The following is a 13,498-nucleotide window of genomic DNA, read 5'->3' as shown; positions in this document are numbered from 1 at the left end:
TGCAAGTTGTCATGACAATGAGATCATGGAAGGGAAGTGCCTGGCACAGAGCTTGGCACATAGTCGGTGCTTAACCAGCGTGAGCCGTCCTCAGAAATCTGGTTAGGTGCCCTCAGGTTGAGAGGCCCGGAGACTCACTCAGGTCCCCTCCGATGCCGTAGGAAGTTCGGCCAATGGGAACTCCTCCCCATCTGCACAGTAGGCCTGAGAGACTGGAATGTCCCTCGGGAGGCAACAGGCCCTGTTTGGTTGTCCTTGAACACGTGTCCGCTGCTTCTCAGCACCTGAAGTAGATTTTCTGTTCCTGCTTCTCTCCTTTAGTGCTACCGTCTAAATTCAGATTTCCCCAAAGGAGACCCTGAGACAAGAATGTGGTGGTTTATTTTGGAAGAGATAATAAAGCACAATGAGGGAGAGGAAAAGTGAGACAGGGAAGTGAGAAAAGCCAACAAGTGGGTCACCTGTCCAGGCAACTGGGGCTCAGTCCCACAGGGGGCCAGCTGAGGGACCACACACTGCAGCACGTGTGGATCACACACCGCAGCACGTGGGGATTTATCCACTGAGTCTCACAGCCCCGGAGGTTTCAAACCTCTGGCCACTCCAAGCCACCCTGCACAACGGGCTGAGCAAGTTCCCAAAGCTCCAGAAAAAACCCTCAGGCTGAGAAGCCGAAAGATGAGGGTACTGGAGGTGAAAGCCAGCCAGGGGCAGGAGACCACCTCCTGCATCTGCAGGTGGACAAAGCAGGAGGAAGGAGATATGCGGCAGGGCACCAGCAGCCCCTGCGACCAGCACCGCCAAACGCCTTTCTACCCCTACTCCTGCATGACTCCTGCGTGCTCAGAGTTCCTACTGCGTTAGACGTCTGCGTTGGGCTTTCATCTCTGTATCTCTGGATTTCTGTATCACTCTGCTGCCCAAGTCTCTGTATAGTCTTGCATTTAACCTGTCCTGTCGAGTCACCACCTTGACTAGTCAGGGCCTCACACTAGCCCAGCTCAGCAGGCACCGACCTACAAAGTCGGCGCTTGCCCCAGGCTCTGATTTCCCCTCATTTCTGAGGTCTGTTTCTGACCCTTGCTTCAGTAGGGGCTGCAGTGTGACAGCACCCAGGGTCCCCCAGACTGCTCGTCAGCAGGCATACAAATGTCTTGCTTCACAAATGAAGATATTGGGGCTCAGAGCATTTTAGAGACTTGCCTAAAGGCACACAGTTAGTTCAGGGTGAGCTTGGGCTTGAACACAATCTCCTGACTCTAAATCTCATGCTCTTTCTACCCAATCATTTCACCTCGAACACGGAGAACAGAATCTCCAAGAGCTGAGTGCTATGAGAATCTTCCGGTTTGGCGGGTTACCTCATGATGAAAAGGGGTCCTCAGACTTTCAGGGTTCTGGGTTCCTGGGTAGCAGAGCACAATATCGGGGTTAGTACTAAACCCACAATAAATAAACCTGTACCTCTTGTGCCAGATCAAATGCTGCCTCTATTCTGAGGACTTTGGGAGGCCAAAGGAGATGAGTCACTTGCTCTGATGTATATTTTGGAAAAATTTCTCTGGCTTCTCCATGAAAGTATATTGAGGGGATGGAGCAGATGTGGCAGCAGGGACCAGGTGAGAAGTGACTGCACCAAGGACGACAGCAACAGAGGTGAAGGTCATGAGCTGTGTTGGGTTCTGGGTGGATTTTGAAGCTAGTGCTTGGTGATGGGTTGGTTAAAGGAGAGTTAAGGAAATAGAAGGTTTCTAGCGTGACTTCCAGACTTTCATCCTAGACAACAAGGTGAATGGCGATGCCACTGACTGGGGGAAGAGTGGATTTAAAGGTTCATGCCTTCCATTTTGAAGGATCTTTTTAAACACCCAAGTGCAGATGTCCAGCAGACAATCACGTGGGCACGTCGGAGCTCTGTGAAGAGGCTGGATGTGAAGATATAACTAGGGCTCACTGGCAGGGAGCGTTTCAAGGCGTGAGATTGGGTTAGATCACATATGGAGTGAGTTTCAACAGAGCAGAGAAGGGTTTAAGGAACACGTAGAGGACAAGAGTCACCATGCTCCATGCTACCCAAAGCCCATGGCTCCCAGGTCACCCCACATCATCTGGACTCCCAACTCCATATGGCTCTGAACCGACCAGTCTCACACACCCCACCCCCAATCCGCCAAATGTTTCCGCCATGTCTTGGGACTCACAACCTGCCCTCAGCAAAACCATCCTCCTCTCTGCTAACTGACTTACCCCAGAGGACACCGCTTTCTTTCAGTTTTTTCCTCCAAGCACCGTGTAGGATTGGAGGAAAGACTAGTCTCTTCTATTCTCCTTGTTGCCTCTCGCTGACCATTGTCCCTCTCTCCTTCCTCAAACCTGCCAACACCTTCAGTGCACAGGCCCTTAAATGACTTCCCTAATTGCAAGTCACCTGCCTTCCTCCTGAGCACTCTACCTCACCCCCAGGGCTCACTCTCTCTCTCTCTCTCCACCTCTACTTCTTCCTTCTTCATGAATTCTGCATCCGTGTAGACAATTCGTCCAAACCCGAGGCTCTCAGTTCCTTGACCTCCACACCGCCAAGGCCACCTGCTACCGTTGTCCTACCCTGGATCTTGTCATAGCCAGAACAGCACCACTCCCGGAACTTCCATGGCAAACATGCCATTCTTGGACCTCCGCCCTTCAACTGTATTTCTGCCTCCTTCTTTTGTCATTGATATGACAATTTGTCCTCACATTTGGGACCCCCTAAGCCACTGGCCCTTCATCTTTTAACGGATCACCTCCTTTCCTATCTTCAGGCCCCTTCTTACCCATATGAGACTTGTGGTCCATTGTTTTAATCTATTCCTGGCCAAACAGCTGAATGTGGCTGCTGAAGGTTCTCCCTTTGACTTCATCACACAAAACTCAAGTAGGATCTTTGTGCTGCTCAGCAACCCAACCCCCGAAAAATGCTGGGCCGTATTTTCACCCACCTGTCTTAGAGGTGGAGAAGTAATCAGTACTAAACACAGCCTCCTTCTTGGCACTGACTTTTTAGGCATTTTGTCTGGACGGAATGGGGAAAGTATCAGGGGGCAGAGAGATCTGAGGGCTGCCCACCCATCCTGCTGTGGAAGGGGCTAAGGCAGAGAGCCAGAGGTTTGACTTGTATACACCAGGTTTTGAGACTAAGAGGTAGCCTCTGACTGGGGAAGGACAATATTTTAGGGGTCATGCTTTTTTTTTTCTGGGAGTGGGTAAGGAGGAAAGGCACCAATCCTATTTAATTCTTCCCCTGAGTAGGGTGTGGTAGGGAAGCTTTCTAAGCCCTCTCTGGCACAGTGTCTCCTTAATCCACCCGCTTAGCTCCATGTTCATTGCCACTTACTTAGTTGTTTATTCTCTCTCCCAGACCGATGCTCACCAGTCTCTTTGGCTGGCATAATTGCTCCCACTCTGAACCATCATTCTAAAACCCAGTTCTAATTATGTCACTTCCTTTCTTTCCATCAGGATTGGCAAACTTCAGCCTGGGGGCCAAACCTAGCCTGCTGCCTGTTTTTGTCTAGCCCACGAGCTAAGAATGGTTTTTATATTTTTAAATGATTGGAAAAAATTCAAAAGAAGAACAGTATTTCATGACATATAAAAATGATATGAAATTTGAATTTCAGTGTCCACAATATGGTTTTAATAGAACAGAGCCACACTCATTTGTTCATATATTATCTATGGCTTCTTTTGTGTTATACCAGCAGAGCTGAGAAGTTGTACCATGTCTGCTATGTGGCCTGTTACATATAAAGTTTGCTGACCTCTTCTTTAGGTCACATATGTAGCTCCGTTGCCTCCAAAATAAAATCCAAACAGCAAACTCTTTACTATGACCTCAAAAGTCCTTTATGTTCTGTCTTCCAGTTCAACTTCAGGGATGTTTAACTGCTATGAGAGCCTTTCCATTCTTTAAAACGCCCTTGCTCCCCTTCTTTGTTTGGCCAATTTATACATATCTTTTCAGGCTCTGCCCTGGTGTCAACTCTTCCAGGGAGCTCTCTCTGACCGCCCCCAGGCTGGATTAAACGTCTCTCCAAGAATTCCCACAGAGCCCTCTCACCTGCCACGGGGCAGGTCTACAGGAAGTCGGATGCTGTGGAGAAGACAAACTAGCTAATGACGCAGAGCGTCGGTTAGACTGGACAATACGGAGGTTGGTGGTGACCTGTAAGAAAAGTTTCAATGGTATTAGAAGCAGAAGCCAGGTTTCTGTGAGGAGCACATGGGTATGTGGAAACTGAGGCAGACGGTGTAGACTACGCTTTCAAAAAGTGCTTTGTCTTAGGAGGGGGAGAGGCTCGTTGCTAGAAAAGGACACACGACGGGGAGGGAGGGAGGCAGACACGTGAGGATTCTTGTTTGCTCTTGGCAAGGACCCAGTAGAGAGATCACAGAAGGATCGGAGAGCGTCTAGGAGCCAAAGGTGGAATGTGGGACACGAGATCCAGCACAGCAGGATAGACTGGCCTCGCATGGCGACTTAGTCCGTTCGGGCTGCTAGAATGAGGTGCCGGAGCCGGGGCGTCTTATAAACGACAAGTATTTATTTCTCACAGTTCTAGAGGCTGGAAGTTCAAGGGTAGATTTGGGTCGCAGACCGCCTCACATAGGGGAAGAGCAAGGGGTTCCTCTGGAACCTCTTTAACAAAGGGCACTAATCCCAACATGTCCTAATCGCCTCCCAACGGCCCCCCTCCTAATGTCATCCCACGGGCATTAGGATTTACCATGTGAATTTGGGGGTCCAAATGTTCAGACCATAGTAAATGAGAAAAGGACACGTCTTCCCTTCGGGAGGTGACAAGTGGGTACAATCAATCAGACGGGCGCCTGGAAGGCAGGCTGAGCGGGGAGCTCCAGCGAGAAGGCTGCCGGCTTCTCATGTAATAGAAGGTGGAGTCAGAGGTTTGCGGAGAGAAGAGAAGGTTTCCAACAGCCACTGTGGAGGAAGGCAGGGTAGATGGACTGTGGCACTGGCGGGTCCAGTTACAGTCGACGTCCATGAATTAATGGTACCAGGCTGTGTGGCGACGTGATTTTCTCAGGTGTACCGAGAAGAGGAAGGACAATCGGGCTGACCCGAGTTGGGGTTTTTAGGCAGGTGCAACAGAGAGACACGTCAAGAGAAGTCAGGATGTCGTCGAGAAAGCAGCCAAGGTGAGGAATCGAGGCATCCATGCGGGAGGGGGAAGGAAGTGAAGAAAGAGTGGAATCAAAGCCCAGTTGGAGCTACACACACAGGAAGTCCAAGCCACCAACAGCTGGGAAGTGGAGGCCCCAGTGAGAGAAGTAACTCGGGAGCGAGACGATAAGGCCCAATACTGGCCCTGCGAATGGCGGCCGAGATGGAGGGAAGGTGAAAGGATTCAAAGAGAAGGAAGGCAAGGAGCTGAGCGGGGACACGTTGTCTTTTGTATGGGCCACATGCTTGGAGGAGAGGAAGATAGTTAAGTCTGGGTCTAACAAGGCCAGTGAATGAGTGGAGTTGAAAGGCAAGAACTTCAGAGGAGACAGACATTATCCTTTACTGTCAAGAGACAGTAAAGGATAATGGTCTGGAAGAAGCCTTGGGGCGGTTGCAAGAGAGAAAGGAATGAGGAAAAAGGAACAGCCAGATAGAAGGGAGCGGGGCCAAGAAAGGCCATCTCGGAGCAGAGAAGGGATTTCTGTTCAAACGGAGGCTCCAAACTGGTGGGCGGCCGGCAGCCAAACCCTAGTTTGCTTTGCTTGCTCAAAAATTAAGCCAACATGGTCTATGGCCATGCCACCCCGAACATGCCTGATCTCATCCGATCTCGGAAGCTAAGCAGGGTCGGGCCTGGTTAGTACTTGGATGGGAGACCACCTAGGAAGATCAGGTGCTGTAAAATATGTCAATATGAAAAACTTGAGGTGTTTTTTCACTAAGATCCAGACCGCTGACCTCTTGCAATTTTTTTTATGTCGGAGATAGAATTTCCATACCATAAAATCTGCCATTTTTACGTGTACAGTTCGGTGGTTTTTAGTATATTTGTAAAGTTCTGCAACCATCATTATTATCTAATTCTAGAACGTTTTCGTTATCCCAAAGAGAAAGCCTGTACCTGTTAGCAATTACTCCGTTTCCCCTTTTCCCTCAGCCTCTAGCCACCACTAATCTAGTTCCTGTCTCCATGGACTTGCCTTTTCTGGACCTTTCGCCTGAAAGGGATTCTACAATAAATGGCCTTCTGTGACTGGCTTCCTTCACTTCGCGCAACGTTTCTGAAGTTCATGTAAGTACCAGCAGACATCGGTACCTCCTTCCTTTTTATGGCTGAATAATATTCCACTGTGTGGCTATCCCTCGGGTTGTGCAAACAGCCATCCGTGGATGGACTTTCAGGTTGTTTCCACTTTTTGGGCATCATGAACATTGCTACCGTGAACACTCACGTGCAAGTTTCTGTGCGAATCATTTTCAGTTCTCCCAAGTAGATACCTAAGAACGGAATCGCTGGGTCATAGACCAACTCTATGTTCAGCCTCCGAGGCACCGCCAGACCATTTCCAAGGCCCTGTGTATCAGGGTTTCTTGCTTCTCTTGAAACTTCTGAAGGTCGGGCCATGTTCTTTCCACCTCCCCCCATGGAGCTGGGTCAGGGCACAGGGACTCTCCAGCTTGCCGAGTTGTCCCCATGCACAGAGTGGGCACAGGCATTGACCCCTTACCCCTAGCCCTTTACACTGCACGCATTTTCCTTACCTGCCTGGTCCCAGAGGAAACCCTAGACTGGGCCAGGAAAGAGTGAGGATGTAAGTGATTTTGTTGACTAAGAACTAGCTTTCCAAAGGGCCTAATAAAAAAGTTTAGGAAGGTGGAGAGCAGGGGATTGTTAAGACAAGAGAGGAATTACAGAGCAGTGTGGAGAAAAGAAAAAGCCAGAGGGGCTGGAATAGGGCATTGAGGGAGGATAACGGGTATGGCTGGACGAGCATCCTTGCCTGGGCTTCCGAGGGCCAAGGCCAGGCAGCTCCCACAGTGGTTCTGGTGGACGTGGAAGAGCTGGGCCTCCAAGCCCTGTAGCTCAGTGATTTAGCAACTCAAGGAAATTTGTCTCCATCTAGATCAGCTCTGTTCAATAAAAATAGATTAAGAGCCATATATGTTATCGAATTATTTTTATCTTTACCAATCATTAAATAGTATCTCACTGTGAGTTTAATTTCAATGAGGTCAAGCATCTTTTAATACATTTAAGAGCCAAGTTAATTTCCTTTTCCGCGAACTCCGTTCATATCCTGGGACTGTTTTTCTACAGGATTTTGGTCTTTCGCACTTTGATTTAGAAAAGTTGTTTTTATGCTGTGGTTATTTGTCTCTCATGTGTGTTGCGTATATCATTGTTCAGTTTGTTTTCTTTTGATTTTGTTATTTTTTTTTCCCATGGAAAATTTTAAAAATTCTATTGTGGTCAAAGTTGATGAGTTCTGAGTCATGCGTAAGGAAACCCATCTCACTGCAAAATTATAAATTTTTTTAATGGTGTCACATTTTAGATTTATATCTGTGAGCTGTTTGAAGCTTATTTTAGTGTAATGAAGGAAAGATACAAATGCATGTGTTTCCAGATGGCTACTCAATATTCCCAAAATGATTTATTGCATGATCTATGATTTCCTGTGGGTATTTGGATCTGTTTCTGGATATTCTATCCTATCCTATCCTATCTTACCGTATCCTATTCTGTTCTATTGATCTGTCCATTCATGTTCTCAAGCGAAAAGTATTTTAAATTACCATAGTTTTACAATATGTTTTAATGCCTGGTTGGACTAGCCCTCCTCCTCGTTCTTCTTTTTAAGAATTTTCTTAGTTCTCAAAAAGTAGTTTTTCTGTTTCTTCTGGAGAGCCTATGTTAAAATTGTAAATTAAAAGAATCGACATCTTTCTGATATCGATTTCCCTTCTTTGGCACACAAAGCTAGCATACTGTATAATCTACTCCATTCCTTGCTTTTTTTTTCACTAACCGGTATGTCCTGGAGAACTTTTCATCTCACTTCGTAGTTTCCTTATTCTTTTGTATAGCTGCATAGTATTCCATTGGTAGCGTCCTTGTCTCTTTAACTGGTCTCCCATAGATGAATATTTATTTTTTGAGTCCTCTGCTGTTACAGACATGACTTATTTTGTGTGCACACATCGGGCTCAATCCCACCCCAGGGACTTTGTGTTCCCTCCTCCTACCCTCATATGTACATGGCTCATCCCTTACCTCCTTCCTTCTCCAGGAGGCCCCTCCCGACCACCCGGCTTTCCCAATCTCCCTATCGCGCTCAATTTTTTTTTTTTCTGATGGCAATTATCATTTCCTAACACATTTTATTATTTACTTTTAAATTACGTTTATTATCAGTTTCCTACTACCAGATTGTAAGGGGTTTTTTTTGTTTGCCTTTGTTTTGTCTTGTTTTTGTCCAGTTTGTTTACTCATTTCTATTCTTGGAACCCAGAAAGGTATTTGACACTGAATGAGAAAGCATTCAGTCATAATTGTTGAATGAATAAATATACAAGTATATTGGTAAGATAAATCTCCATAACTGGGATTTCTGGGTCATAACATAAATCTTCCATTATTTTTTCAAATGAATCTTTTTTATAGATAGGAAGGCCATTGATTTTTTGTATATTAAATTTGTAATTTAGACACCTTACCTAATTCTCTTTACGCTATAGTTTTTTTAGTTGAATTTCTTAGGTTTTCTCAGATATCACTGTATCATATCATCTGTGAATAATAATTATATTTCTTCTTTTTCATCCTTATGCCTCTTTTTTTGTTGTTTAATTATATTGGTAAGTGCCTTGGAACAATTTTAAATAAAAAGTGATGGTAGAAACATCTTTTTGTCCTGAGTTTGAGAATGCTTTTACTCTAGTATTTTGTCCTTACCAATTGGCTTTTTGGCTTGAGGTATATCTGTGTGTGTGTGTGTGTGCACGTATGTGTGTGTAACTGTATTTCAAGGACGTATCCTTCCCTTCCTATTGTTAAAAATTTTATTTTTAAGTCAGGCATAGATTTTTGAATTTTAACAAATATCTTTTCAGCATTATGTAATAATCATACAATTTTTCTCCAGTGTTTTATCAATACAATGAATAATATTAATGATATTCCTAATATTGAACCATCCTGTATTCCTGGTATGAACCTACTTAATATGTACATTTTTTAATGTGCTGCTGGATTTTATTTGCTAATATTTGGTTTACAGTTTTTGCTGTTATGCTCATCAATGAGACTAGTCTGTAGGGTTCTTGTGCTATCTTTGACAGATTTGGGTATTCAAATATAATACTCATAAAAGGAATTTCGAAGAGTTGGCCTAGCATGGTGGTTAAGAGGGTGAATTCTGGAACTAAACTCACTAGGTTCAAATTTGGATCTGCCACTTACTGGTTGTATACCCCTGGACTGGTTATTGAACTGCTTTGGCCTGAGTTTTTAAATCTCTAAAATGGGGACAAAATTTTATCTTCTTCACAGGATTATTGTGACAATAAAATAAATGCTACACTTAAAACTGCATCTGCCACGCAGGGGCTCAGTAACTGTAGGGCATTATTATTATTCCCAGGATCCTGACCCATTCGAATTGCACTGTTATTCAGCACTCCTTAAAATTTCGGTTGAATTCACCTGATGACCCTTTTGGACCTGATGGTTTTTTAAATTCTTCCTCTGTGGGTAGGAGAATAGCTTTTTGATATCATTTTCATTTTCTTACGTGATATTCGGTCTGGTTCAAATTTAATTGTCTTCAAGGATCTATTTTGGTAATTTATGGTTTCCTAGAAAACCATCTATTTAGTTCAGGCTTTCTCATTTATTTGCTTAATAATCACAATTCTTTTAAGGTTTTTTATGGCTGTGGCTATTTCCCCACTCTCATTTCTTAGTTTGGAATGGCCTTAAGAAGCTATTTTTCAATATTTCAAAAAGTCCAAACCCTATGACTTTGCAAAACTGTCAAGTTTCCTGCTCTGAGCTAAAATGCTATCAGCCAGTGAGGTAATAGGGGTTACTGCCTGCCTGTCTGGAGCCCTGCTGGAAAAGTGGGGCCACAATTGAGTTACCATCTAAAAGCAATTGTCCTCAGTAGATATCATTTTTTAAACCATGGATCTGTGGTAAGGTGAAGATGGTGGAGATCCTTGGTTCATAACCACAGGCAATACCGAGAAAGGTATGTTAGGAAGTCTCTCTCTAGCTCTTTGCTGCTTTTTGTTAACCCTCGTCAGCTTGGCCGGAAAAGCCTTAACTAGTTGAGCCAGACAGCGGCACACTGGTTTTGTCCTAGAGTGCCTGCAGCTGTTGTTTCTAAGTTAACGCCGGCAGCTCTGTGAGAGCCACAGGGCATCTATTAACTTTGAACCAGGCGAATCTGGATGGAGATGTGAGAGAGTGGACAGAGCGTGGTGTGACCCGTCCATTCTTTCTCTCGGTGTGGGGGATACGTATGTGAACAAGGCAGATAAAGGCTTAGCAAAAAGAGTCAGGTAGACCTACATGCAACTGCCAGCCCTCCCTCTTAATGGCTGTGTGATGTCAGCAGGTCACTAGGGCTCTCTGAATCTCCTCTGCACAATGGAGCTATTAACACCTGAGATAATGTCTGTAAGGATCCTGGACAAAGATGGAGTAGGAGCTATGTAAACATTGGTTCCCGCCCTTCTAGTCCCACTTCAGGCTGTGCGAGTTGGGAGAAGGTATTTATCTTCTTGGAGCTTCCACTTCCTCAGAGACAATCTCTAGAGTCCCTTCTAGCTCTGGAGGTCTTGGACCCTGTAGGGTTAACTATGGAAGCTCCGAGAAGCCAGGTTGGCAGCTCCAGCTCCTTCCTTACCCAACCAGAACAAACCCGGAAGTGCCAGAGCAGACTACATTCCCTCTGAGCGGGAGCAGCCCCAGCCACAGGTTTTCCGGCAGGGCTGATTTCACGTGTGAATCCCATGCTTGTCAGACCAGATTTCCTGGTTTGGGAAATCCAGTCGCCCTACACTGACCTTGCAGGGGACACATCCCTTTGCTTCTTTGATCTGCTCTTCTCACTGGGCGTGAGTCCTTTGCAGTCCACACAGACAGCTGGGCCTCACTCAGAACAACAGTGGGCATCGCTGCTCAGAGCAGGGGGCCGCGGAGCCTGCCATTAGTTTCTTCTTTTGTTTTTGTTTGTTTTGATCGTTTTGTTTTGTTTTCTACTCGAGTTATAATTCACATAACAAAAGATTAACTATTTTAAAGTGTACAGTTCAATGGCATTTAGTACATTTTCAGTGTCGTGCAAGCGTCACCTCTATCTAGTTCCAAAATATTCTCATCACCCCCAAAGGAGACCCTGTACCCATTAAGTAGTCACCCCCGCCCCGCATTTCCTTTTTCCCTCTGCCCCTGGCAACTGCTAATCTGCTCTGTCTCTATAGATTTACCTATTCTGAATATTTTGTATGAATAGCATTATTATGCAGCCTTTTGTGACTGGCTTCTTTCGTTTAGCGTCTTCGAGGTTCATCTACCTTGTAGCCTGTATTTGTTTTTTATTCTTTTTTGTGACTGAATAATATGACATCGTAGGGACATGGCACCTTTTACATATCCGTTCATATGAGTTCGCTCCACCTTTTGACGGCCGTGAATCGTGCTGCTCTGAACATTCACGTGCAAGTATTTGTTTGAATACCCGTTTCCAATTCTGACATGTACTCTTTGTAGAATTTCCATTCTGTCAAGCTGGGAGAATCGCGCCTGCCCTGCCTTCCTTACTGGCTGGTGTGAGCGTGAAGCATGAGATCGGAGGGAAAATAGTCATAGTAGTGCTACCGACTCCCAAATCTACATGCACAGCCTGTTTGATATCTTTGTGTGGATATCTAACTGACATCAAGATCTGAAACCATCCAAAACTGAACTCCTTGTTTTTAAAAATTAGAGTTGACATTCAATATTTTTTATATTAGTTTCAAGTGTACCGCATAGTGGTTAGACATTTATATAATTTATGAAGTGATCACACTGATAAGTCTAGTACCCACATGGTACAACTAATATACATAGTTATTATACTATTGATGACTTTATTCTCTGTGCTGTAATTTTGGCCATCTGTCTGTCCCAAAATTGAACTCTTGATCTCCTTCTCAAACCTGTTTCACTCGCAGCCTCAACCACCTCAGTTGGAAGCAACTGATTTCTTCTACTTCTTCAGGCCCCAAACCCCACCATCATTCTGGACCCCTCCCTCTCTTTCTCTCACATTGCACACCCAACCCTTCGATGAGACCAAGCTGGCTCTACCTTCAAAACAGATCCAGACACCGACTACTTCTCACCCACCACCGCTGCCACTTAGCACCGGCACCGGGGTTTCTGCGCCCGTTCTGGCCTGTCCCCTTATCCCTTATAGTCTGTGCTCAGCCCTGCAGCCGAGGGTATCCTTTAAAATGTAAGTCGGATCATGTCATTCTTCCGCTCTAAACCCTGCAGTACCTCCTTTTCGCTTGGCCTAAAAAACCAAGTTCATGTGGCTGGCAATGTCCCGCGTGGTCTGGCCGCCTTACCTCTGACTTCCTCTTCCCAACTCCAGCCACCCTACGCACGTTTCGCCTGGGGAGCTTGGCACAGGACCATCCCTTCTGTAGGAAAACTCTTCCTCATCCCAGCCTTTGCTCAAAGGCCACCTTCTCAACAAGGACTACTCTGCCTCCCTATTTAATAGAACAATCCAACCCATCCTCCCCCGCAGGCCCATTCCCAAAGTGCGTTTATCACTTTCCAACAGCTATTCCATTTACTCTATTCGTTCCCTATTGTCTCTCCTCTGCCTGAATGTAAATAAACCCCATGAGGGGAGGGGTCTCAGTGCGTTTTGTTCTGTGGTCTGATCAAGTGCCTAGAAAGTGCCTGGCTTGTGGTAGGTGTGTAATGCATATTTGTTGAATTAGTAAACAATACTAATAACAATAGCGACCATTTGTCTACAAAGATCCCGCATAAATCTCACAAATAAGGCAGAATTTTTTTTGCCTCTATTTTACAGTTGAGAAACCCGAGGTTCAGGACATCTTAGGCAACTTGCCCCAGGGAGTCAGTTAGTACATGGCGGAGAGAGGATTTGAACCCAGGTCTGTCTGCTAGAGTTGGAAACACTTGGTCTTCTCTACTTTGTCCTACAGTCACTGCAGCTGTACTTAGCATTGTTCACTCCTTCCTTCCTTCCTTCAGTAAATATTTCCCAAATCTGCTCCTCTCTCTCCCATTAAAATGCCGGGCCCTGTACCGCAGACCGAGGAGCCACACGTAGACGAGTCATGGATCCTGCCGGAAGGAGCTCAGGTCTCATCGCCTGGGTAACAAGGGTCCCTGGGGTCTTTGTAAACTTGAACAAGGGGGCTCTCTCCCCCAACAAGTCCTCATTAGCTCCACTAAAG

General features: G+C 45.6%; 1 pseudogene; it reads left to right on the top strand.

The window, feature by feature from the left end:
• The first annotated feature begins 5,790 nt into the window (after positions 1-5,790).
• LOC120603052 (uncharacterized) lies at positions 5,791-5,909 on the top strand (annotated as a pseudogene).
• The last annotated feature ends 7,589 nt before the right edge of the window (positions 5,910-13,498 follow it).

The sequence above is a fragment of the Pteropus medius genome, unplaced genomic scaffold (assembly GCF_902729225.1).
Source record: "Pteropus medius unplaced genomic scaffold, Ma_sr-lr_union100, whole genome shotgun sequence".
NCBI lineage: Eukaryota > Metazoa > Chordata > Mammalia > Chiroptera > Pteropodidae > Pteropus > Pteropus medius.
Note: the sequence above shows the minus strand (reverse complement) of the source record. Positions and strands in the feature narration are given on the sequence as shown.